The sequence below is a fragment of the Tenrec ecaudatus genome, chromosome 9 (genome assembly GCF_050624435.1).
Source record: "Tenrec ecaudatus isolate mTenEca1 chromosome 9, mTenEca1.hap1, whole genome shotgun sequence".
In the NCBI taxonomy this organism is placed as follows: domain Eukaryota; kingdom Metazoa; phylum Chordata; class Mammalia; order Afrosoricida; family Tenrecidae; genus Tenrec; species Tenrec ecaudatus.
Window position 1 is genome coordinate 119,703,299 of NC_134538.1, and position 26,359 is coordinate 119,729,657.

General features: G+C 38.2%; 1 protein-coding gene across 1 annotated transcript in view; it reads left to right on the top strand.

The window, feature by feature from the left end:
• MAGI2 (membrane associated guanylate kinase, WW and PDZ domain containing 2) overlaps nucleotides 1–26,359 on the top strand; it is a 1,549,501-nt gene that overhangs the window by 72,005 nt on the left and 1,451,137 nt on the right. The window lies entirely within an intron of this gene.

Here is a 26,359-nt window from a genome sequence, read left to right on the forward strand (position 1 = left end):
TTCCAGTCAGTGAGCCAAGTAACTCACTCCCAAATTTCCTTGCATAGACAAGTGAATTCTCCCATTGCTTCATCCACTTATTGAAACATTTCAACTGGTAGTCCCTCAATTCATGAAGAGAACCTTGGTTTGGGATAATGGTTTCAGTGCAAATGTAACTTTTTCATTCAGTAACATTGATTCTTGCTCACGCACTATGTCCTGAAATAGTTGAATGTCAAGTAGCTGTTTTGATAATGTGACTCTGTGTTCTTTCTATCTTCCTTTGATACTTCCTACTTTGTTCAAGATTTTGCACATAGATTCAATATTGCAATTCAAGCTTGATTTTTTTCTTGAGTTATTTCAGTTTAAGACTTCTTTCCTGGTTTTCTCTTTCTAGATTATTTCTCTTTGTCTTTATGCTATTTTACTTTATTTACTTCAACTGCCTTTTAGAATTTTCTGTGAAGGTATTTGACATCGTCATTTCTTCTGTTTGCCTCCCTGTCTCATGATTTAAAGCAAGTTGCAGAGTCTCTTCTGACATTCACTTTGATCTTTTCTTTCTTTCCTGTCTTTTTAATGACATATTTTCTTTCATATATATTATTTTTGATGTTATCCTAGAGTTCTTCATATCTTCTCTCCTTAGGATTCGATGTGTCAAAATGTTCTTGAGATTCAGGTGGGATACACTTTACTTAAGTTGTGTTTTGGCTCTCATGAACTCATTTTTATTTTCTTCAGCTTCAACCTAAACTTGCATATGAACAAGTGATGGTCTGTTTCAACTTGAAGGCTACTAGATATGTTGCTATCACAGACAGCACTGTACTTCCAGATAGATCAGGGGGGGTCCTTTTTCATGATGAATATGATGTCTTTCTTCTTGATTGGGGCATTCCCGTCAGCAAACCATATGATTTTCTGATTCAAAATGGCCAATGCCAGTCCCTTTTAGCTCACTACCACTTAGAATGTGAATCTTTTGTGTTTCATATCATTGTTAATAACCTCTGATTTTCCTAGATTTGTACTTTATGCATGCCAAATTTTGATTATGAATTGATCTTTGCTGCTGTGACTTCTCATGGTGAGTCATGCCCTACCAGGAAATGCAAGTCCCAAAGGCTTGATCCTGCAGGCTTTACTTCCTCTCAGCCATTATGGTCAACTTTGCTTTGCCAGCCTCTTCCTTCTCCTCCTCATTCTCTTCCTCGTTCTCTTCCTCTTCCTCCTCCTCTTCTGCCTTCTTCTTCTTCTTCTTCCTTTTAAAATTGTTTTAATAGGAGCTCATACAACTCATCACAATCCATGCATACATCAATTGTGTAAAGCACATTTGTACATTCATTGCCCTCATCATTCTCAAAATATTTGATCGCCACCTAAGCCCCTGGCATCAGCTCCTCATTTTTCCCATCCATACTGATTCCCCTTCATGAACCCTTGATAATTTATAAATTATTATTTTGTCATATCTTCCCCTTTCTAACGTGTCCCTTCACCCACTTTTCTGTTGTCAATCCCCCAGGGAGAAGGTCACATGTAGATCCTTGTAATCAGTTCCCCCTTTCCAACCCACCCTCCCTGCACCCTCCCAGTATTGCCACTCACACCACTGGTCCTGAAGGGATCATCTGCCCTGGATTCCCCGTGTTTCAAGTTCCTATCTATACCAGTGTACATCCTCTGGTCTAGACAGATTTGTAAGATAGAATTGGGATCATGATAGTGGGGGAGGAGTAAGCATTTAGGAACTAGAAGAAAGTTGTATGTTTCATCATTGCTACATCGTTCCCTGACTGGCTCATCTCCTCCCAGAGACCCTTCTGTAAGGGGATGTCCTGTGGCCTACAAATGGGCTTTGGGTCTCCATTCCACACTACCCCCCTCATTCACTATGATAAGGTTTTTTGTTCTGATGATGCCTGATACCTGATCCCTTTGATAACTCGTGATTGCACAGGCTGGTGTGTGTGCACTTCTTCCATGTGGGCTTTGTTGCTTCTGAGTTAGATGGCTGCTTGTTTACCTTCAAGCCTTTAAGACCTCAGATGCTACATCTTTTGATAGCCAGGCACCATCAGCTTTCTTCACCACATTTGCTTATGCACCCACTTTGTCTGCAGCGGTTGTGTCAGAAAGGTGAGCATCATAGAATGTCAATTTAAGAGAAGAAAGTATTCTTGCATTGAGGGAGTACTTGAGTGGAGGCCCCATGCCCTTCTGCTACCTTAATACTAAACCCATAAATATAGGCACATAGATCTATTTCCCCATCCTCATATATAAATAAATTTGCATATGTACATGCCTTTATTTAGACCTCTATAAATATCCTTTGCCTCCTAGGTCTTTCCTCTATTGCCTTTGACTTTCCTCTTGTCCCACTATCATGTTCAGCCTTCATTTGGGTTTCAGTAATTCCTCTCAGTTACATTACCCTTGATCACGCCTTACCAGGCCTCCTATACCCTCCTCACCACCGATTTGGATCACCTGTTGTTCCTTTGTCCCTGGGTTTGTTAACACCACTACCTTTCCCCCTACCTCCCCCTCTCCCATGACCCCCTGGAACTGTCAGTCCCATTGATTTCTCCTCCAGATTGTTCATCCAGCCTATCTGATTTACACAGACCTGTGAAAATAATAACTTGCACAGAAATAAGACAGAGCAAAACCAAGCAACAATATACAACAAAACAACCACAACAAACCAATGACAAAAAATAAAACAAAACACAACAAGAAAGAAAAGTTTGTATTTAGTTCATGAACTGTTTGTTGGCCTTTAGGAGTGTTTTCCAGTCCAGTCTTTTGGGGCAGTACGCCCTGTGCCAGCCTTCTGACCTTGGGCTCATCTTCTTGCACTCACTCTGACCTGGTTCTACCCCTGTTCTTGATATTTTTCATATCTGATTGTGTGTTGCTGCTATCCAAAAGGTTTGCAATGACTTCTTTCTTCAAAGTCTGTTCTTACATTGGAAACTGCTGAACCTTGTTCACTGTGCATGTACCTGTTGGTATTTGAAATACCAGTTACATAGCTTCTCGGGTCAGAGCAACATACACATCAGTACAGTAGGTCTTACCACTTGTCTGTCAGTATAAGGAAACAGGGTTTATTTAAAGGTTTACATTATGGTGTTGGTAAATAATATTAAATAGTCCATGAATTTACAAGAAAACATCTGTCTTGGAAAAAATACAGTCAAAATATACCTTAGAAGTGAGGATAGAGAGTCATACTTCCATGTATTTGGGGCACATTATCAGGAGAGACCTGATCCTGGAGAAGTATGTCATTTTGCATAAAGTACATCCTTAGTGAGAGGAATTGACACAGTAACTTCAACAATGGAAACAGATATGGTGACAATTTTGAAGATGGCATAGGATGAGGATTATTTCATTCTGATGTACACTGGATTGAAAACTAACACTGCATGGAAACTAACTCAACAGCACCTACCAACAGCAGCGTAGTTCAGAAACAATCAAGGTTTTCCCCTTTAATGATGCTGCATTATTGGAAGGTGGTGCGCTTTTCTAATCATGACGCTGATGTTTTAATGGTCCTTTTAAATTGCTGGTTTACATTTAGGTCTTGCTTTAGGCTTAGCATACAAATGATCTTTTAAAAATGACTCAGTGTGCATGGTTCATAGGTTGAACCTAATTTGATTCCAGCACATAAACTAGAAATTATTTTTTGGTTTGGATTCTGATATAAATATGATTACTATTTTCTGTAGTTGCCCTTCTCATAAAACTGGAAGGTACAATGGGAACTATCTGACCTCTTAGTTTATGAAAGTTTACCTCTTTGTGTGATTCATTATTTAGTCAAAGAGTGAAAGAGACTTGGTCTAAATATTGTGTTATAAAATAAAGAAGATCACCTTCATTATATTTATAGATTTCATTTTAACCATCATTCTTAACACTATTTTCTTTGAAAATGAGTAACTTCTTCAATGTCCAATGAAGCACCAGATGCTTCTCTACTGAACTAGTAATAATTTCATTGAGAAAAATCTCATTTTGTAGATACTGTTGGTCAATCTCTCTCCCTGTTGTATTTATTAATGCCAGTTGTAGTTGCTATTGAGTGGATTCCAACTCATGGCCAGTCCACCTGCACAGAGCAGAATTGCGCCATGTTGTTTCCATAGCAGCGAGCTTTTGGAAACAGATTGCCAGGACGGTCTCTGAACACATCTTCTCGTAGGTTCAAACCACCAATCTTTGGTTGATTAGTCAAGCATTTAAATGTCTGTGCAACCCAGGGATTCCTGCTGATAAAACCTGTATATACTTATAATTTTGTTTGCCACCATAGTTTGAACTAGGTGAATAAGCTTAATTTATGATAGTTCATTTCACTCAACTGATAGTTTAGGTATTCCTCAACATTAAAGGCCACAGTGTTAAGGAGGAAATTAAGCATATTTCAGCAAAATGAAATTCTGTGAAATGGTTAGAAAAGCTAGAAATTGCGCCCGAACAAAAGGAAAGGGTATTGGCTATGATCTCTCCAGAAATGTAGTTTTCTAGGTATAGTTTCATAAATAACCTAAATCTTTAATTTATCAACATTATCAGATGAGTAGAAATTCTATTTTATTTTTAATTTGGTGAAATAATTGTTAATTCTTATTGGTAACATGATTTTTATAACCGAGATTAAATGATGCCTATCATAGATTATTCTTGCAAAACTGTCTTCAATTTTTTCCCTCATATATTTTTCAATGGTCTACATTAAATATTTGATTTATCTGGTTATTGGTATGATTTCTTTTTCTGAAAATATAATTAAAATTTCAATGATGTTGTGCATATATACAAAAGAAAGAGAATGAAAGGAGGAGAAATGATCAAAATCACAGTAAATTTGGAGCATATTTGTATGTGACCCATGGCCAGTATTATGCTTACAGGTGAATACTGATGGGAAAAATCAGAATTTGAAATTAAATTGTCTGTGGTTATATCTAGTTTTTCATGTCCCTAAAATCAAAAAGAAAACTTAGAATAAAGACATGAGAATATTATTCTGTGATAAATATTCTCTGTGGACCAAAATTCAAGTAATAGAACAATAAGAGAACAACCCCAAACCAACCGTGTGTGGTTGAACTGGTCCGTAATGGTTCTGTGGCTGTAGGCTTCACAGGAGCAGGAGCTTCATCTTCGTTCCATGGAGCCAGTGGTGGGCTCAAGGCCCACTCCAATGCTTAACCCATTGCATCACCATGGAAACTTTAAAAAGTAGAGGAGACAAAATAGTTGTGTGCAGATATTGTTGGTGGTGGTGATGGTGGTGGTGTTAGGTGTCATCCAATCAGAACCAAATCATAGTCACCCTATGTGTAACAGAATGAAACTCTACCCTGACCTGAGACATCCACAGTTTTTTCCTATGTTGAACCCATTGCTGCAGCCACAGGGTCAAGCCGTCTCCTCCAGGGACTTCCTCTTTTTCGCTGCCCCTCTACTTTACCATGTATGATGTCCTCCAGGGAGTGGTATCACTTGATACATGCCCAAATCTCGCCATCCTGGTTCCTAAGAACATTCTGGTGGTAAGTCTTCCAAGAAAGAAGTTCTTTGAAAATTCATGTTACTTTCAGTTTCTTCATGAGCAACATAATTCAATTTTATCTAATGCTGAATCAAGCCCTGGTGTCATAGGCTGTATAATGGGCTTCTAACCACAAAATTGGTGGTTTGAAACCACCAGCTCTGTTCCTTAAGAGAAAAACAAGGCTCCCAATATTCATAAAGAGTTACAGTCTTGGAAACCCATAGGGACAGCTCTACTCTATCCTACAGAGTAACAATTAGTTGGAATCAACTCAATAGCAGTGAAATATGTGTAGTGAAGGAATTAATAGATTTAAAACAATTTGTATCTGTGATGCATTGCTAGTGAGCAGGATCACTTTCAGAGAAGTGTTCGTCTTTCAGAAAGCATCAAATTGTGACACCTGATATGATAGAAAGTCTTACACTGGACTCTAGAATCATCTTTACAAACCTTGAAAGAATCAGTGGTCAAGGAAGTAGCCATGGCCTAGATGACAAAAGCAAGAGAAAGGTGCTATGTTCCAGCACCACAGTCTTTGGTCTCGGAGATTTGGGTGAGAGTGTATCTGAAGTGGAGAGTAAATGAAATGGATAATTTTGTGAACACTGGCTTCGGTGGAAGTCTTAAGTATGTGCAGATGAGAGAGGATTATTGGACAATTATAACATTCTGCACCATATGGAGGGAGGTTCACCAGACAGAGAAGAAACTGATGTCAGAAGAAGGCTTTTAAGTAAACCAAGATTCACACAAAGTGAACAGCAACAAGTATTTATAGTTTCTGGTGACATGAGTGATCTTTCCGGACCCGCATACGAGTATGTACATATATAATTAAGCCAGTGCATGTAGCTTACCGATTATATATGGATAATATGTGTAAAATTCATTGAAAGGCTTCAAATAATTTTACATGAAACTGCTTATTTACTATCAAACAAAATGCAGACTCACTGATATCAAGCCCATTTAGCTCCTGTGGGCTTCCGAGAGTGTAACTCTTTAAGAAAGTCTCATCTTTCTCCCTGGGTATTGTCAAAACTCCTGAAAGGAATTTATCTGATAGCAGGAATGTGAAGTGGGTCTCTAACAGTATTCCAGAAGTCTGTTACCTGAATAAGTTAATTGGAAAGTCAAAAACGTCAATATGTGTTTGTTTCCCTGACACCTTAGTATAAATCAGTCCTTTCTTGCATATATAAAGCATCAGCTCCAGTGAATAGCTAAGAAGAGTAAGTATAAATAAAAAAAGACCCACAACGCTTTATAATGGCTTTGTTGCCGTGACTGTGCTGCTGAGCAGAGCCAGCGGCTCCGTTGATAATTTCAGGGCAGGTCGTTCATTCTGCTGTGTGAGCTTGCTAGCACCCAGATATCCCACGTCAAAAGCTTTGAGATCAGTTTGAAGATTCTTTAATTATTTTGGCAATTGTGAGTATAAATTCACAGACTGCATTTCAACATTGACTTATTAAATGTATCTCTATGTGACATTTTTGATAAATATTTGTCCATTTTTACTTAGCATTTTACTTATTTAAAAATTTGCTTTGAATTTCAATCCATAGTTTATAAAACTTGTTTATTAAGTTACTATTGATTTTGGGATCCTGGAAGTGGTAAGATAACAGACATAGTAAGACAATATTTTCTTTTAAAATGCTTGTTTTCTTCTTCATAATTTAAAGATACAGTACAAGTATTTTGTAATATAATCATAATATCCTCTTGATACCTACCACTTTTATAATATCAACAGTATTTACTTCTTTTTAAATCATTTTATTGGGGGCTTGTACAACTCTTATCACAATCCATATGTACATCCATTGTGTCAAGCACATTTGTACATTTGTTGCCATCATTGTTCTCAAAACATCTTTCTACTTGAGCCCTTGGTATCAGTTACCCTCCCTAACCTACCCCCTTGCCCTCATGAACCTTTGATAATTTATAAATTATCATTATTTTTCATGTCCTACACTGTCCAATGTATCTCTTCACCCACTTTTCTGTGATCAACAATATTTGCAATTGCTTATGCGTATATTTCTTTTTAAGTCTGAAGGCTACAGAAATTGTTGAGTACAACACAGGAGGTATTTTTCCTTTACTAATTGTACAATTAAAATATGAAAGAAAAATATTTTCAAACTCAAAAATTAGTTGAAATTTAAAATCACTCTGTTTTAAAACATGTTTACTGTACTCAGCCATTATTTTCTGCCTGATCTTGAAGGAGTATAATCTGAATTTACTAATATTGTTAATAGTGCTCCAGGTTCAGTACCCCCCTTATTTTTTTATTATGGCCTTACATTACTGTAACTTTGCCCATTATAGCATCTGCTCTGTACTGCATTACAACATTCCATTTACTACACTTTGTATGCCTGTTCTTTATCCTAATGCAAACAAATTTTAGTCTTCTTAGATTCCTTAATATCCTTTTAAATCAGCTCAGGGCAGCACTACTGAGAAGAAAACCATAAATATAGGTGCTGCTAGTTTAGTCAAGCTCCCATTTTCCTATAAGCTTCCCCGGAATTTTTAAGACTAATTCCCACTTAGTTACCTTAAGAAAACTATACTCACATGAAGGAACATAGTAAAAAGTTTTTGTGACGTTATCTGCTACATTGTATACTATTTAGTAATTGTAGAAAACTAGATTTATATCAATATTAAAATGTTAAGTATGGTAACATAATGCTGAAATTTCAATAGGCTATGTAGATGAAAACATTTGTTTCCACAAATGAGAAAAGTATAATATGGCCTAAATGTCATATTCATTGTTCATTAAGCCTCTGAAGACATTTTTTAGGTATACTTTAAAGAATATTGTTCACTAGCTGTCTGCCACAAGACTTTCACAGACACCAAGCTGAAGACAGTTTGATTCATCAGGCAATGCTGTCAGGTGGACAGGAAAGACCATCAATGGCCCTCACCTGCCTGAGCTGTGTCTTCACCTTTGATTTTACTTAGCCTCCTAAGAATTTAGGTGTGGAAAAATCAAGTACTTTAAAATTTTCTTTTTTAATAAAATTGTGTTGTTTCTAAGGAAAAAAGAGATACAATCTTTTCAGATCACTTGAAAACAATTCATGAATTGGTAACATGTTGAGTTGCTTACCACAAATCAGCAGTTCTAAACCACTAACCACTCTTCAGGAGAAAGATGAGGCTTTTTTTCTACTCCAGTAAAGAATTATACTCTCAGAAATCCACAAGGGCAGTTCTAGCCTGGCCTGTAGGATCACTATGTGTCAGAATAAATTTGATAGTCACGAGAGAATTGTGATCACTACTAAAAGGACTCTCGTGAGGTATGGCCAGTTAAGCAGTGAGCGCCTTTCCGAGAGAGAATGCTGCCATGGTCAGTTCCTGTAAAGATGTGGAGCGTTGGAAGGCAGTTCTACTCTGTCCTACAGTGTTACTATGGGTTGGAATTGAGTCAAGGTGTTCATTTTTGAACAGAAAGTTGCCATTTGAAACTCACCAGTTACTCTGTGGGAGAAAGATGTGGCAGTTGGTTTCCAAAAAGATTAGAGCCTCAGAAGTGTCAATTCTACTCTGCCTTTAGTGTTGCTATGGGACAGTTGGACTCAACAACAATGGGTATGTTCCAGGACCGTCCAGCACCCAGGGATATGAGCAGGAAGCCACAAAGACAGATACAGGGAAATAGTACGTGCTCTAAAATGTACGGTGATGGGGGAATAGTTTTTCTGGTCGTGTTTGATCAATTGAAGTGTATCTGAGAGGAATTACTGAGAGTTGGGTAAACATAATAACGGGAGAAAAATATTTGTGTGTGTGTGTGTGTATATATATATATATGAAACAAGCAGATGGACTGTGGGCCTCTACTTAAGTCTGACCTCAGTACAAGAATGATTTCTTCTAATAATGTGGCGTTGTGTGATACTCACCTTACTGACCAGATCACTGAAGACAAAATGGTGCATAAGCAAATGTGGTGTAGAAAGCTGATGGTGATTGGCTACTAAAAGATATAGCATCTGTGGTCTTAAAGGCTTGTAGTTAAATAAGCAGCCATCTAGGTGGGAGGCAACAAAGCCAAGCCTGTGTGACAATGGGGTGTCGACAAGAAGAAGTATCAGAAGTTCAAAAACAAGCAACCACATTGATGTAAGGGGAATGGATGTAGTGGAGACCCAAAACCCACCTGTAAGAAAATTGGACAGTACCTTTCAGAAGGGCCATATGAAATGGATGATAAATCCAGGGTGCAGTCTAGCACTGATTGAACACATTACTATCCTCTAGTTCATTAATATTTCTTCCCTTTACTATTAAGGCTATTTGTTTTACCTTGTTAATCATGTTAGATTTGTGTATGTTTACTTGTATATGTAAGACCACTTGATACATGAAAGTCAAGCTAGATAACTCATCAGAAACAGTAACAGGAGTAATGAGCCCCTGAGGTATGAGAAGAGAGAAGGGTGGGGGGAAGTGGGGGATTCGGGGAGCTGATAGCATTGATGACTGTATAACCCCACTCGATGGTATCCAACCACAGAATTGTATGTGAATGGATATATTGGATTGCATAAGATATGGGATATGGGAAAAAAGAAAAAATATTATAGAAAAAAAAAAGAATAAGGGTTCCAGGTGGGGCAGGGCAGGGGAGGGAGTGGATTAAGGGGAGCTGATATCAAGGACTTCAAGAAGAAAGAAAATGATTTGAAACACTGTGGTAGCAATTGTACAATACTGCATGATGTGATTGAACTATGAAATGTTATATCTATAAGAGCTCCCAATGGAATGATTTTAAAATATTTTGAAAACTATATCATATTCAAACAAACAAAAAAACACCAAAAACAAGCCAACAAACAACCCAAACCCATTGGCTAGGCATGGCTATTATGCCTATCATTCATATAGGAAACTCAGGCACAAGGGTGTTTAAGTCGCACTGTTAAGAGATAGAGGTGGGAATCAACACACAGGCATCTGACTCCAGGTCATGTACGTTTAACCATGTAGGCACAATACGTCTGGTGACATGTACCTGAGAATGTTATACAGGAATGAGATTTGTATCATGAGGCTGTAGAAATGAGAATTGAATCATGGAGACTCATCATAATATATTTCATGAGGTTATGGCAAAGCAGTAGCCCCTGTTAATAAACCTGCTTCTCTATCGTGAATTTGAGCTGTAATGGTATTCCCACTAAATTACCATTCAAAGAAATATCTGCTCCTTTTTTAAGTAAAAGATTCAACAGAACATGAATGTAAGAGACAGTGCGATCCTTGTCTAGATCAATAATTTATAGTCAGAAGGGGGCAGGTAATATTTAGATTCAAAATTTAAGGACAGATTGGGAAGAATTTCTTCTTCCGCCTGCCAGAAGCTGTTAGACTGTCTGCCAACATGGACGGAAAAAGTACTGCTTCTCCCTAGGCCCCTAGCAGTATCAGGACTGGTTATCAATGCTGTCTGACAGAATGTTTAGACTATACATTTTGAGTGTTACAAATTATACAGCAGAAGACCACACAGGTATTACGGCCATTCCTGTGTTTCTTCCAGTGGTCATTTTTAAAAATCCTCTCCCTCGCTGGTTTGGTACAACTGAAGTGATCAATTATATATTTATGGTCTAATAACATGATAATAAGGTAAGGATCAGAAATTAAAAGATTAAATATCTATGTAGCTACACTGGAAGATATGTCAATTTAGTCATATTTAAAAATATACCATACCAGGAAGTGGTCACTTTTCCAAGACCTTCCCATCGATCATTTCACGTAATCTTCAACACTGGCCTTATTTTACACAGATAGCAAGAAAAAATGAAAGTGTTTGTGGAACTCTGATAAGAACATCTGAACTCAAACCCAATTATGCCTAACCTCATATCTGTGTGATTTTCACAGCGGTGTTAATAATGTATTGATCTCTATGGCTCATTAATAAACACAGTGTAGTAGAGAAAATTCTAGCATATCTTTATGAGGACTGGTGAACTTCGGCCCTTGCAGGACAATATTCGAGTATGAAAGAACTCAGTGGATACCATGTTAACTGAATTGCCCCTCCAAAATAAGGGAATGTCCAAGTAGCATCTTAAATTCATTGTGAAATGAAAATGTAATAAATTTTAAGAAAATGTGCTGAACAGATGTGAAAGACTGTAAAGAAGGGGGAGGGGGATGCTCATCTAACATCCAGGAAGTAAGCTAAAATTAGAAAGTGAAAAAATGCCTGCGATGGAAGAATTACAGCTTAGCATCAACTGAGTGGGCAACACTGATCTATAGACAATTTGGATGGATTGGTCCTCAGGTTGGATACAGTAGACAAAACTAGTAACTTGTGAATCACAAGCAAAGGTTTGTCAATAATTTTAGCTGTAACACATTAGAAATTCAGGTATGTAGATTGCTGTAGGCTGACTTATAAAATAGATGCAGAGTTTTCTCAATGTAATTTTTGCTACCCCTGCACCAATTACGTTCTTCATAACTTTTCCATCACTTTTGTTTCCTTCCTTTATTTTCTTTTGTGTATACGTACCATGGTATAAATTAATAACTTAAAATATATACCGTATTTTAAATTATAACTTAAAAGTTACGATTATCTTCAATAATTTGAAATACTAATGGCAAGCAGTAGTTACTTTTGAAGTAATTTCAAACAGTATATTTCCTTAATTATTCCAAACACTAAAAAAACTCTTTTATGATCATCTTATAAACATTTACCTAGACAACTTCTCTCTTAGAGACAAGGATGAAAATTCAGATATGATGATAAGAGATTTTTAAAAGATAAAACAAGAACTTTTTGTTTCCCAAATTAATAGAAAGTGCAGTTGAAAATGGAAAACCGGAACTAGACTTTTATCTCAGCCCTTGTGTATTATTGGATGATGGTAGTAACCCTTCTCTAGCTCCCTCAATTGCCCAGTGAGACACCTGGAGGAGCTACAAGTAGTGTTTTGTTTTGTTCTTTGTCAGTGGTTTGTTTTTGCTGTTTTGTTGTCTGGTTGTATACTGTTGTTTTGTTTTCCTTTGTCTTGTTTTTGTGCATGTTAGTGTCTCCACAGGTCTGTCTGAATAGGACAGGCTAGATGAACTATCTGGAGGAAAAAACAAGGGACAGACAGTTCCCAGGGGACTCTGGGTGGGGGAGGGGGAGGGGGGTAAGGAAGTGGTGTTAACAAACACAGGGACAAAATGGTAGTAAGTGGGGAAGTGGCAGGCCTGGTGGGGAATGATCAAGGGTAAGGTTGCATAGAGAAGAGGTAAAGCTGTAGCCCAGATGGGGACGGAGCATGGTAGTGCGGCATGAGGAAAGTCAAGGGAGATGGAGAAAGGAGCTGGGAGTCAAGGGGCATTTATGGAGGTCTAGACAAAGACATGTACATGCAAACATATATATGAGGATGGGGAAATAGATCTAAGTGTCTACATTTATAGGTTTGGTATTAAGGTGGCGGAAGGACCTTCGGCCTCTACTCAAGCACTCCCTCAATGCATGAATACTTTCTTTTATTAAATTGGCACTCTATGATGCTCACCCTCCCGACACAACTGCTGAAGCTAAAGCGGGTGAACAAGTAAATGTGGTGAAGAAAGTTGATGGTGCCCGGCTATCAAAAGAGATAGTGACTGGGGTCTTAAAGGCTTGAAGATAGACAAGCGGCCATCTAGCTCAGAAGCAACAAAGTCCACATGGAAGAACACACCAGCCTGTGTGATCGAGTGGTCCCGAAGGGATCAGTTATTAGGCATCAAAGAACAAAAAATCATATCATTGACTGCATACCTCCATGATAGGATCGCTGAAGACAAATGGGAGCATAAGCAAATGTGGTGAAGAAAGCTGATGGTGCCCGGCTCTCAAAAGAGATAGTGTCTGGGGTCTTAAAGGCTTGAAGGTGAACAAGTGGCCATCTAGCTCAGAAGCAAATAAGCCCACATGGAAGAAGCACACCAGCCAGTGCATTCAAGAGGTGCCAAAGGGACCAGGTATAAGGCATCATGCAAAAAAAAAAGATATATATATATATATATATATATATATGTATGTGTGTGTGTGTGTGTGTGTATACCATATTGATTGAAGAGGGAAGAGCAGATGGAGACCCAAGGCCCAAGTGTCGGCCACTGGAGATCCCCTCATAGAGGGGTTTAGGAGAGGAGATGGGTCAGTCAGGGTGCAAGGTAGTACCGATGAAGAACACAGCTTCCCCCCAGATCCTGGATGCTTCCTCCCCGCAACTACCATGATCCGAATTCTACCTTGCAGGACTGAATAGGGCAGAGGTTGTACACTGGTGCATAACAGGGTGGATGATACCTTCAGGACCAAGTGTGTGAGGGGTGATGCTGGGAGAGTGGAGTGTGAGTGGGTTGGAAATGGGGAACTGATTACAAGGATCCACATGTGACCTCCTCCATGGGAGATGGACGGCAGAGAAGGGGGGGAAGGGAGATTCCAGATAGGGCAAGATATGACAAAATAACGATGTATAAATTACCAAGGGCACATGAGGGAGGGGGGAACGGGGAGGGAGGGGGAAAAAAAGAGGACCTGATGCAAAGGGCTTAAGTGAAGAGCAAATGCTTTGAGAATGATTGGGGCAGGGAATGTGCAGATGTGCTTTATACAATTGATGTATGTATATGTATGGATTGTGATAAGAGTTTTATGAGCCTCTAATAAAATGTAAAAAAAGAAAAGGAAAAAAATGATTAGGGCAAATAATGTACAGATTTGCTTTATACAATTGATGTATGTATATGTATGGATTGTGATAAGAGTTGTATGAGCCCCTAATAAAATGTTTAATAAAAAAAAAAGAAAAAGCAAATGTTCAGCATCATTGCTAGGCAACAGAAGACATACACAAAAGAAAGTAAAAGAAGGGAAAATAGTGAACAAAAGATGATAACAATGTGAATAACCTTAGTGATGAAAAAAAAAAACCCGAAACCAAACTCACAGGCACTGAGTTGCTCCCGCCTCATAGTGGCCCTACAGGACAGGGTAGAACTTCCCGTGGGTCTCCACACTCTAAAGCTTTATGGGAGGAGAAAGCCCTGTCTTTCTCCCAAGGAGGGGCTGGTCATTTCAAACTGCTGACTTTGTAGTTAGGTATCCAACTCATAACTCCTTTGCCACCAGGGCTCCCCAAGTGGTGAAACGGTAGTAAACAATTATTTTGAGGGAGAGAATGAAAACCAAGAGGAATCAAGCAGCAATGCGGTATTTGTGCCGAAGTAGCACAAAGCAGCACTGCAAGCTAACTCAGGAGTACCTAGACCATCACTGTGATGCACTGGAGGACTCAGAACTGCCACAGCATCAGAAGGGGCATGTATGTGGCCTCACAGGAGGGTTGTTTTAGTCAAAGGGCCTTCATATCGTCACACGGGTTTCTTCATATCCAACCGACATTAAAAGATCCCTGGTGGTGCTCTGGGCCAAGCATGGGAATGCTAACTTCAAGGCCGGTGGTTCAAACTCCTGAGCTGCTCTCTGGGAGGAAGAGGATTCACAGCCACAGAAACCCTTAGGGGAAGTGCGACTCTGTCTTAGATAAAAGGCTTTGTGAGTCAGAACTGACTGGATGGATGTGATTTTGGTTTAGTGGCTAGTGTTCAGTATATTTTGTTTATTAAAATGCCCAACAAAGTTAATTAAGGCATAGCTCTTTGGTGGCTGAGTTAATTTCCACTTAGTATTAGTCTTGCCACACTTAAATACAGATATCTTACTTTTCTACATTCCCTGAGGTATTTGTTTACGTTTTGCAGATAGCAAAGACATTCAGTAAAATATATATGGATGTAATTTCTTTACTGTACTAGTAGTATGCGGTATTATCACCCATTTAAATAACTTGAGTTCCCCCCAGTTTAAAGGAAATATTAATTTAATGACTAGAGTATCTGCACCCAGAATGTTATGTTGGTTACCTCTTTGACAATTGTTCCTATGCAGCCTTATGGACATAAAATGCTTATGTCCTTCCATTTCAAAAGAATCTTTGGCAGACAGTGAAATAATATATCCTTCAAATTTCTTCCTATGTCATGCATTTGCTGTCACTGCTGTAATATACAGCCACTTATTAGTTGTATGACTTTGAGCAAATCAATTATTATCCAGCATCTCCTTTTTCTCTTCTGAAAAATGATTCAGTTCTACCCTGAAGGACTTTTAGGAGTATTAATGAATAAATATTTGGAAAAACACATGTGTATACACACACACATAGACACACACACACATACGTTATTACTAGAAAATAGCTAATTCCTAAATGGCCTTTTCTGTTACTTCTAGTACCAGCTAATAAAACAAAACTTAGTGACTCCACTTACTTTTTATAATAGCCTACGCATCCTCCACCAAGTCAAATGCTTTTTCATTATTGAAACATCTGACTAAGGCAGAAATTAGAGTGGTTTGACCCCCAAAGTTTTAGAATTTGTAAAGAGCGGTATTCAGCTCCTGTTCTACTCGGATTCCTTAATTAAGTGATATACAAATATCCCTAGTCTCAACCACTCACTATTCAGCTTAATTCACTGTATATTTTGACATGCTTTAGAACTGAGTGCATTTGTTAGGATTTTCTACTAATGGTGCTTTCCAGGAGGAGAGGGGAGGCTAAAGCTGACCTCTTGCAGACTCACACGCACGCTGTTATTCCAATGAAGATGTTTAAAGCTCTTAGACCTGTAGCCTGTAGAGCTCTGGGTTATCTCTTGTTTTGCTGTGGTTGCCTATTTTTAAAAACTCAAATCAAGTCACTGTCACTAATTGTTCCTTCTTTTGACGCCTGTCTGCTGCTGATGTTCTGAAGCAGCTGAAGCTGCTCTCAACATTGGTTCAAATTAGACTTTCATTTGTCCTTGAAGTTTTTGGCTTTCCATCTTGTGCTTGATTGCATTCCTCACCTCATCATATAGCAGCTGTTGTTGGCATTCTTTTTCAAAAAATGTTCATTCGTTTCCATCTGAAGTGTAAGAACATGGTTTTACTGCCAATGTTTTCATCATATTCTGAGGTATCACTATTGATTTTGATGTTGATGCTGTTTGATAATGGATGACAGTGAATCTTGTTTCCCAGTGGGGAGGGCGGGTGGGGAAAAAATGAAAAAAGCTTTTGAAAACGAGTTTCACTCTCTTGCCGTCCGTGTCCCTTGGGAGGTCGTCATGTGAGAGCCTGCTCTGTACTCTGTGGTGGGAAGTTCCATGGGTTGCAGTCGTTCAGGTTTCCCATTGTGGTGCTGAATCGTGTTCGCTTTTCTTTAGTGTGGTGACTTGTCGAGCCTGAGGATTTAATAGTTCAATGGACTTCATCTCTAATTCTTTGCTGAAGGAGGAGAGGAGCTCCCTTTCCACAGACCAGCTCCAATATATGTGACATTTTTAATGTGTGCTTTTGAGTTATTAAAAAGTATAAATTATTAAAAAATAAAACTTAAAAAAAGTTAGACCTAGAACAAATCATCATGTAAATGGGGGTGAATGGAGTGCAGAGTGAAGCCCCAAAGTGAATCTGTAAGCAATTGGACATTCCCTTACAGAAGGGTCACCGGGAGAAGACAGGCCAGTCAGGGTGCAGTACATACAACTGTCCTCTGGTTCTTTAATGCTTCCTTCCCCCAACTATCATGACCCCAATTCTACCTTAAAAACCTGGCTAGACCAGAGCATGTACACAGGTACAGCTAAGAGCTGGAAACACAGGGAATCCAGGACAGATAAACTCCTCAGGACCAATATTGAGAGTAGCCATACAAGGAGGGGAAGGGGAAGACATGGGAAGAAAGAGAAAACTGATCACAATGACCTATCTATAACCCCCTCCCAGGGTGATGGACAACAGATAAGGGGATAAAGGGAGACATAGGACAGTGCAAGACATGGAAAAATAATAATTTATAAATTATTAAGGGTTCATGAGGGAGGGAGGGAGGGAGGGAGGGGTAGGGATGGGGGAAAATGAGGAGCTGATACCAAGGGCTCAAGTAATAAGAAAATTTTTTGAAAATGATGATGCCAACAAATGTGCTTGACACAATGGATGTATGTATGGATTGTGATAAAGAGTTGCATGAGCCCCCAATAAAATTATTTTTTAATTCTAATAGTGTATTGATTTAAAATTTCTTTTCCTAAAATCCTATATTACATTGTTCTATCTCTTATAATCTTTTTCTCATGTGTGATTTTTTCATCTAGAGGACACTAGCAAATCAGTACCACATTAATCATTGTGTTTTCTGAAACTTGTCCATGAGGGACTGCACATAGATGTTGATAAATGGTGTACTCTTTCTTGAGTTGAATAATGTCATAAGGAGTCAAAATCCATTCATTTGTAGCTTGCTATTAAATGTGAGGATTATGCCTAAATGATATATTTGACCATTATAAAAAAGGATTTGCTAGATAAACTAATAAAACAGTGGATACATAAAGAGAATCATTTAAGAAATTATTTAAAGCAAAAATAAGAATTAATTAATACTTTTCCAGTAATTAAAGTAAATATCTATCTATGAGTACCATTGATTGAAAGAAGTTTTGCATTTATTTGAAAAAGAGTGATATTCAGTCATTATAAATCAATTGTTATTTCATCTTAATTACAATTGAAATATTTCAATAAGGTAATGAAAAACTGGAAGCACTCATTAGTCTATGGCAAAAAAATTGGAAGGCAGCTACTTGGTCAACTGACTGGAAGAGATCCATATCTGTACCATTCAAAAGAAAAATGACCCAACAGAATGTGCAGATTATAGAAAAAAATCATTAATGTCACTTACCAATAACATTTTGCTGAAGATCATCCAACAAGGATTGCAACAGAGCATTTAAAAAATACTTTTATTGAGGTTATTACATCTCTTATCACAATCCATACATTCATCCATTGTGTCAAGCATTTGTACAGATGTTGCCATCATTGTTTTCGATACATTTTCTTTCTACTTGAGTCCTTGGTATCAGCTCCTCATTTTTACCACCTCCCTCCCCCACCCCCCTCTTGAAGAACCCTTGATAAGTTATAGATTAATTATTTTCATATCTTACATCATCCTCCATCACCCTTCACACACTTTTTCTGTTGTTTTTCCCCTGGGAGGGGGTAATATGTTGATCCTTGTGGTTGATTCCTCCTTTCTGCCCCCACCTTCCCCATGTACTCCTGGTATCTCTACTCTCATTGTTGGCCCTGAGGGGTTTATCTGTCCTGGATTCTCTGTGTTGTGGGCTCTTATCTATATCAGTGTGCATGTTTTAGTGCAATCCAATTTATAAGGTAGAATTGAAGCCATGATAGTGGGGGGTGGAGGTGGGAGAGGAAGCATTAAAGAACTAGAGGAAAGTTGTGTGTTGCAACAGAGCCTTAAAAGAGAACTGCCAAAAATTTATGCCCAATTCAGAAAACCTGGAACAAGAGCTATTAGTGCTGATGTCAGATGCATCTTGACTCAAAGCAGAGAATACCATAAAGATGTTTACTTGTATTTTATTGACTATGTAAAGGCATTCAACAGTATGTACCATAAGAACTTATGGATAACATTGCGAATGGAAATTTCAGAACATGTCGTTGTGCTCATGTGGAACCTGTACGTGGATCAAGATGCAGTTGTAAGTATAGAACAAGGGAGTACTGCATGGCTTAGTCCAGAAAGAGATGTGCTAGGGTGGCATCTTCTCACCTCAGCTATTAAATCTGTATGCTGAGCAAATCATCAGGGGAGCTTGGTTATATGAAGAATTAGAGGAATGCTTGCTAACAACCTGTAGTCCGACACTACCTTGCTTGCTGAAAATAAGCCTCCTTACATCAGCACTTGCTAATGTAAAACAAAAACTGTAGCCTTCAGTTTGGCTTATAACTCTATAAATATGATCAAAATCTTCACAACAAGGTCATTAGGTAACATCCTGATAAATGGAGAAAACATTGAAATGGTCGATTTTGGATTTTGTCTTGCTTGACTTCACCAGCAATGCTCATGGAAGCAGCAATCAAGAGATCCAAAGACCCATGCATTGGGCAAACCCGTTACATAAGTCTCTTTAAAGTGTTGAAAAGCAAGGATGCTACTTTGGTATGAGTATTTTTGTTTTCTTTATGTTCATACTGAAGGCTGTAGCCTTTGATTTTCATCAGTAAGTGCTTTACGTTTCCTTTTTTTCAGCAAGCAAGAGGGTGCCATCTCCATATCAAAGCTTGTTAATGAGCCCTTCTTGGTTCCTGAGAGGGATCTCTTCTCCATGTCATCCAATTTCTCGGGTCAATTGTTCCACATGCAGTTTGAACAAATGTAGTTAAGGAAAACCAATGCACACTTTGCCTGATTTTACAACACTCAGTTTAATGAATGAATAAGTCATCTTATGCTCTAAATCTATTCTATTTTAAACTTAGTCTGCTAAATTCTTCTAAAATACAGTAACTCATTTTCAACTCATAAGAGTTTTGACAGTTTTGACCTGGTTCTATCATAAAGCCTGCTCATCTGCCAGGAAAAAACAAACAGAGCCTTCTAAAGCAGGCATCAACGAACTTGAGACAGAAGAACCAATCCTGTCTCTCACAACAATTAAAAAAATATTTGAGACCCATACACATATTTTTACAAACAAATGAAATCACCATTATCTAACTAACATCCTTAATTTTTTTTATTTTACTCCCAAGCTACAGGCACATTATTCCAATGGAGCCGCATATGGCTCTCGAGCCAGTTTGCTGACCTTTGTCCTAAAGCATCAATTTGTACTTTCTCTCAGTAATCCTGCTAATCAAACCAAAATCAAACCCACTGCTTGCAAGTCAGTTTTCACTTTCAGCCACCCTGTGAGGCCCCGTAGACTGATCCTTAGGATGGTTGTTACTGGTTGCCATCGAGCCGGTTGCTACCCATAGGGACCGTATGCACAACAGAAGGAGCTATTGCAGCTCCGAGCCATCTCTAATTGTTCCCAGGCCTGAGCCCACTATGGCCCTCACTGTGTCGATGCTTCTTGCCGAGGGTCTCCCTCTCTTTTGCTGTCCATTTTACCAACATGATGCCCTTCTACAGAGACTGGTCTCGACAATATGTTCAAAATATGTAAGATAAAGTCTTGCCATCCTTGTCTCTAAGCACTCGGGCTGTCCTTCTTCCAAGATGAATTTGTCTGTCCTTTTAGTAGACCATAGTACTTCCACTATTCTTCTGCTGTATCGTAGTTGACATGCATCAACTCTTCGGCAGTCTTCCTTATCCAGTGTCCAACTTTCACATGCATACGAGGCAATGGAGAATGCCATAGCTGTGTTGGTTCCATGGTAATCCTCAAAGTAGCATCCATGCTTCTCTTTCGGGCTGAAATCCATACACCTGATGATTGCTGCATCTTCACCCCATGGAGAGACTGGTTGATGTAGTGCACTGGCATTTCCATCAGCAGCCAAGCATTTAATATCCGTGCCACCAGGGGTCCTTGTGATTCCCTTACCACCTTTTTTCTTTGCTTTTGTTTCTAACTCTACAGTCCCTCCTGCCAAATGCTTCTAAGTTGACTTCCTGATTCAACTGTTAACTTCTGGCCTTTGACTTCACGTCTTGCATTCTGCCTAACCAAACTCTCATTTTAGAATGATACTTCTGTGAATTGAAAATAATGAGAAGCTACAGTTTTGACAGGGCTCTGGGTTTTGTCCCCGAAATCTCTCACAGGGTCCCTAACAGAATTCAGGGATGCACTACGTATTTAGTACAGGGTAGTAGATTGAGGCATATAGCCCTTTAAGCAGCCTATGAAGATTTGGGCTTTTCATTCATAAAGCTGTGTATCGCTAGACCTCTTAAGGCTGCAGTCTTTTGAATATGAAGGGTTGTGTCTGCAAAGCGTGAAATTTAGTGCCAAGCATGTTTATCAAAGAGTGGTTCACAGTCATGGCATCAGAATTACCTCGGTGTTTTGTGACAAAGAATATTTTTGACTGCCAATGGCTGACTTATAATCACCGGGAATGGGGCCTAAGAATGTGCATTGTACCCAGATTTCCAGGTGATACTTACCAAAGCTAAAGTTTGAGGTCTGCTGAGTAGCACCCAAAAATGTGTGACACAACTAGAATGATTACTTGTTTGGCTCTTCAAGAATCCAACTCTTTAAAAGTAGAAAACAATAGAGTCAGCAAGCATATTAATCTATATTCCATTTATTTAAATAAATATTTTTATCTATTTCACTGAGTCAAGGGGCAACAAAGAGTCCTGCCACCATGGACTCAAACAAGACTGGTTGTGGAGATAGCACAGGGTCACACAAGGTTTCACTGTTTTGCTCTCGTCCATGGGTCGCGATGAGTTGGGGCTGATTCGATGGCACCTAACAACCACCACAAATATATTTAAACACTGAATAGCTTTCAGATGTTTCTCTGCTCACTGGAGATAAAAAGATATGCAGAAATTGTTGTTATATTTTTCAAATTTCAGATTGGATTTAGACATTCATAACTAAATGTAGAAAATGATAAATGAGTAACAAAACTAATATAGAACTTTTGAAGTACAAAACAAATAACTCTATCTGGAGTGAGCAGAAAAGACTTTATGGAAAATCTGGGATTTTATTAGAAATGGATGAATATATGACAAAATAATGGTATTTCTCAGTTTATGGATTCTCATTCCTATATAGGATATTCAACAATTATGCTGAAGTTCACCAAATCCTGTGAAAGTTGCTTCAACAGAAAAATAATTGGCTACAAATCTAGTAATTTAGTTTTGATTTTGGCCTGTGTATATAATTGCTTTTCAAACTCAAAGGACAGAACAAGTTCTGTATGTCTATCTGTTATGGATTTTTCCCTTGAAACATTATGGTTTTCGAGTGAGTCAGTAGCTTAGGGAATAGGGTAGTACCCTTAAGACTCAGGCAAGCAGGGCCAGGGTTTTCAAATGGTTGATTTATTTCATAATGTGAAAAAAAGGAGAGCAAATGAAACTCCTCTAGAGGATGAATTTACATCATTTGGAACCATTGGACTTGACCCATCATTTCCAATTCTGCCCCAAATAATTATCTTTTGCATGTCAATTTTCCCTTTTTCTTTTGATAATTGACTGAAACAATGCATTCTTTATTGATAGAAATGTTATTTTTCCAAATAAGTGAAACATTTTGCCATAAAACTAATAGCATTAAGAGGAATCAAATAATTTTAAGGGGAACATGTTAGGTTTTCCACTTTCCATGAGTCAACATAAACAATATGTAAGTGCATCATAGATCCTTTGCGCAATATAATTAAATGATAAAGTTTGTACAAATAAAGACATGAAGATGTGAGCAAACTTTAATGCCAAAAATGTTTGGAACTGGTATATAGTATTCAAAATTTAACTGTTGATATGTACAATAATATGTTCAGATTCTCTGTCAGATAACTCACAGTTAAACCACAAAAAGTAAACAAACATAATCTAGAAGTAATTTCTCTTTACAAACTATAGCATCTATCCCTATCATATGATTACTGAAAAAAATTTATGATTTCTATAATCCTGACCCAAATCCTAATGACATTCTGAAACAAAATGTAGGGGAATCAAAATCAAATATTTAACTTTATGTGGAAAGGTAAAAGGCCCCAAATAGCTAAAACAATAGTGAAGGAAACAAAGTAAGTAAGAAGCGTCGCAAATTCTTAACCTCAGAAATTACTGTATAGCCATGGGAATCAGAACAGCCTGTACTGGTGTGACAGATACAAAGATCAATGGAATCAAGTTGAAAACCCAGAAGCAAGTCTGTCCTCAATTGACAGCTGATCTTTCACAAAAACTGTTGAAGTCCATTCAATCGGGAAAACACTTTCTTTAACAAATGATACTAGCAAACCTAGATATCCATTTGAAGGAAAATAAAACAGGCCCCATACTTACCTTACATCACACAAAAAACTAACTCAAAATGCATCAAATACCCAAATGTTAGAGTTAAACCTATAAAATTTATGGATCAGCATGGAGGACAAAGCTAGGGATCCTAATTTTTAGCATAAATATAATTTTGACCACAACTGAAAATGCACAAACACCAGAAGAGAATCTGCACTCTGGGAAATAAATTGGTAATGGCATGTCTGACTATGGTTTACTTTTTAAAATATCGAGAAATGTCAACAACTCAAAAATAAGATAATCCAATCAAAAATGAGCAAAAGACATGGACACTTCACCAATGGGGACATCCAGGCAGCTAATAAATGCATGAACTCATTCTGGTGATCATTAGCTAGTAAAGAAGTGCAAAGCAAAACTACAATGGATACCAAGGCAGCCAGACAAAAAATGGCACTCACAAAAACAAACATAAAATAAGAACCTCAAAAGTGGATGAGATTGTAGGGAGATCAGAAGTCTTACATACTACTAATGGGATTCTAAAATGATATAACTACTGTGGAAAATGAAATGACACCTCATCAAAAAGCTAAAAATAGAAAGGTCATGTGATCCTGCTATTCCACTGCTCAAGTAAGGTTTATCCAGCAAAAAATAGAGACATGTGAAGCTATTAGTCCAACAGGCACAGTTCAGCCTTTGGAGTGAGTGTTATTGAAAGTATTGCCCTATCTCCAACTCCCATTGTTTGCATAGTGTCCATTCATTGAAGGTTTTAATCCGTATGTGTCAACAATCCATCTATTTAATCTAAAAATCTGTCCCATACATGTATATTTTCCTTTTCTTAACAGCATATTAAATTCTATACCATTGGCTAAATTAATTCTATTGCATTACCATATTCTATCTGGACATGATTTATAAAGTTCCCCAGTAAAACGGTAAGAATGGATGGTTTTTGAGCTCACATTTAACACAGCCCTAATCTAAGAAGAATTACCGTATATACTCATATATAAGCCGAGTTTTTAAGCACAAAAAATTGCTGGAAAACTGGGGTTCGGTTTATACACTGGTTAGTGGTACCCAAGTGAGGTGTAACATCTCACTGCTCCCTCCCTCCCCCCAGGTAACAGGACGAGCACCTGTTATCTCGCGGGTGATTGCTGTTTCTCCACTCTTCATTCAAAGTCCAGCTGACACTACAGGGCTTTGAATGTTTGCTTACTCACATCTAACCAATCAGAGCCGTCCTATGACGTGTATCTTTGAATAAGCCTTTTAAAGACTGTTTGCGAAGGATGTGGCATGAATGGATGTCATCTGGTCAAGCCCGACCAAAAAAAGGAGGAAATCTCATGAACTCTGACATAGAGTTAATAGCAAAGTGGGTTCAAGATGCATGGGAAGACATTCCAGAAGACATGGTGCGACATGCCTTCCAGAAATGTAGTATTAGTAATGCTGTGGATGGCAGTGAAGACTGCACTTTGTATGAAAATGACAGCAGTGATGGTGATGACGGCGATCTCAGTGAGGACAGTGTCTATGATGACCTCACACCAGCTGAAGCTCTGCATTGGGATATGGATGATGATGAGTTTTGAAGGATTTTAACTCTTTACATTTTAGCTTGGTTGCTGATTGAGCTCAGGGAACAGTACTCTTAAGATATCATTGTTGATACCTTATTGTTTTTGTTGAACCTATTTTCTACTTACTGTGCTGGTTTACTCTTGTTAAATGACTTGTTTTCCTTTTACTTATGTTTTTTATTTAAAATAAATATTGAAATACATTACCCCACTGATGTCTCAATTTTTAGTAATTTTATTTTCATTTGTTTTGATTATTCAAACTCACCAATAGCTTCTGGAAGGATGAACCAGTTCTCTGTGACAGGAAAAAAAATACTTGTTATCATCTCCTGACCTCTTTCTCAATAAGGTAGTTTTCAATTTTCTTGAACTTTCTTCCTAATAAACCTCCTTGACTGTCCTTGGAAAAATTCTATCAAGATGACGCTCTTGGGAGTCCCTTAAGCAACCATCCTAATCCTTGTTAACCCCTCCACTCTGAATTTAATTGAACAAGCAGGTCCTCCAAAGCTGCTCTTCTTACTGGATCACTGGGCAAAGCTGATACCAAGAGACTGGCAGGAGGACTCCTGAGAGAACATGATGGCAGTTGTTAAGTAATCACATAGATATGTTTAAACAGTTTAGTTTGGAATAAACCCATACATGTGTGAACTGGAAGCTTGGTAGCAACATTTCTTTACTTGTGTTCATATGAAAGCATTCAAATGAATGGATGTGTCTACATGCATGCGCTCATGTTCACGTCAACATTTTTCACAATAGCAGAGTTGTAGGAAAAACCTAACATCAATTCATGAATGGATACACAAATTGTGGTACATTACAGACTTCTGTGCATTGATAAAAAATAATAATCTGTCTGAAGAACACCTTATAGCATGGAATGAATCTGAAAGACATTGTGCTAATGAAATAAATTAAACCCCAAAGAACAAATGATGTATGACACCACTTTTTTCTTTAAAAAAATCAAGGATACATATGCCCACATAAAGCAGCGTTCTTTGATGATGATCAGGGATGGGAGAAGTATGGAGAGAGCCTGACTTTCTAGAAGATAGACTCATGATAATTCGGGAGATGCAAGAGGCAATGCACAGACAGGAAGTGTCAGCACAGGTTTACCAGAGCACATTAGGACAATGGGAGGTGCAGACGGATGAAGCACAACAGTAAATACTGTGACGTAGCCAAGAATAATAGCCCCAACAACAATAGTGAGC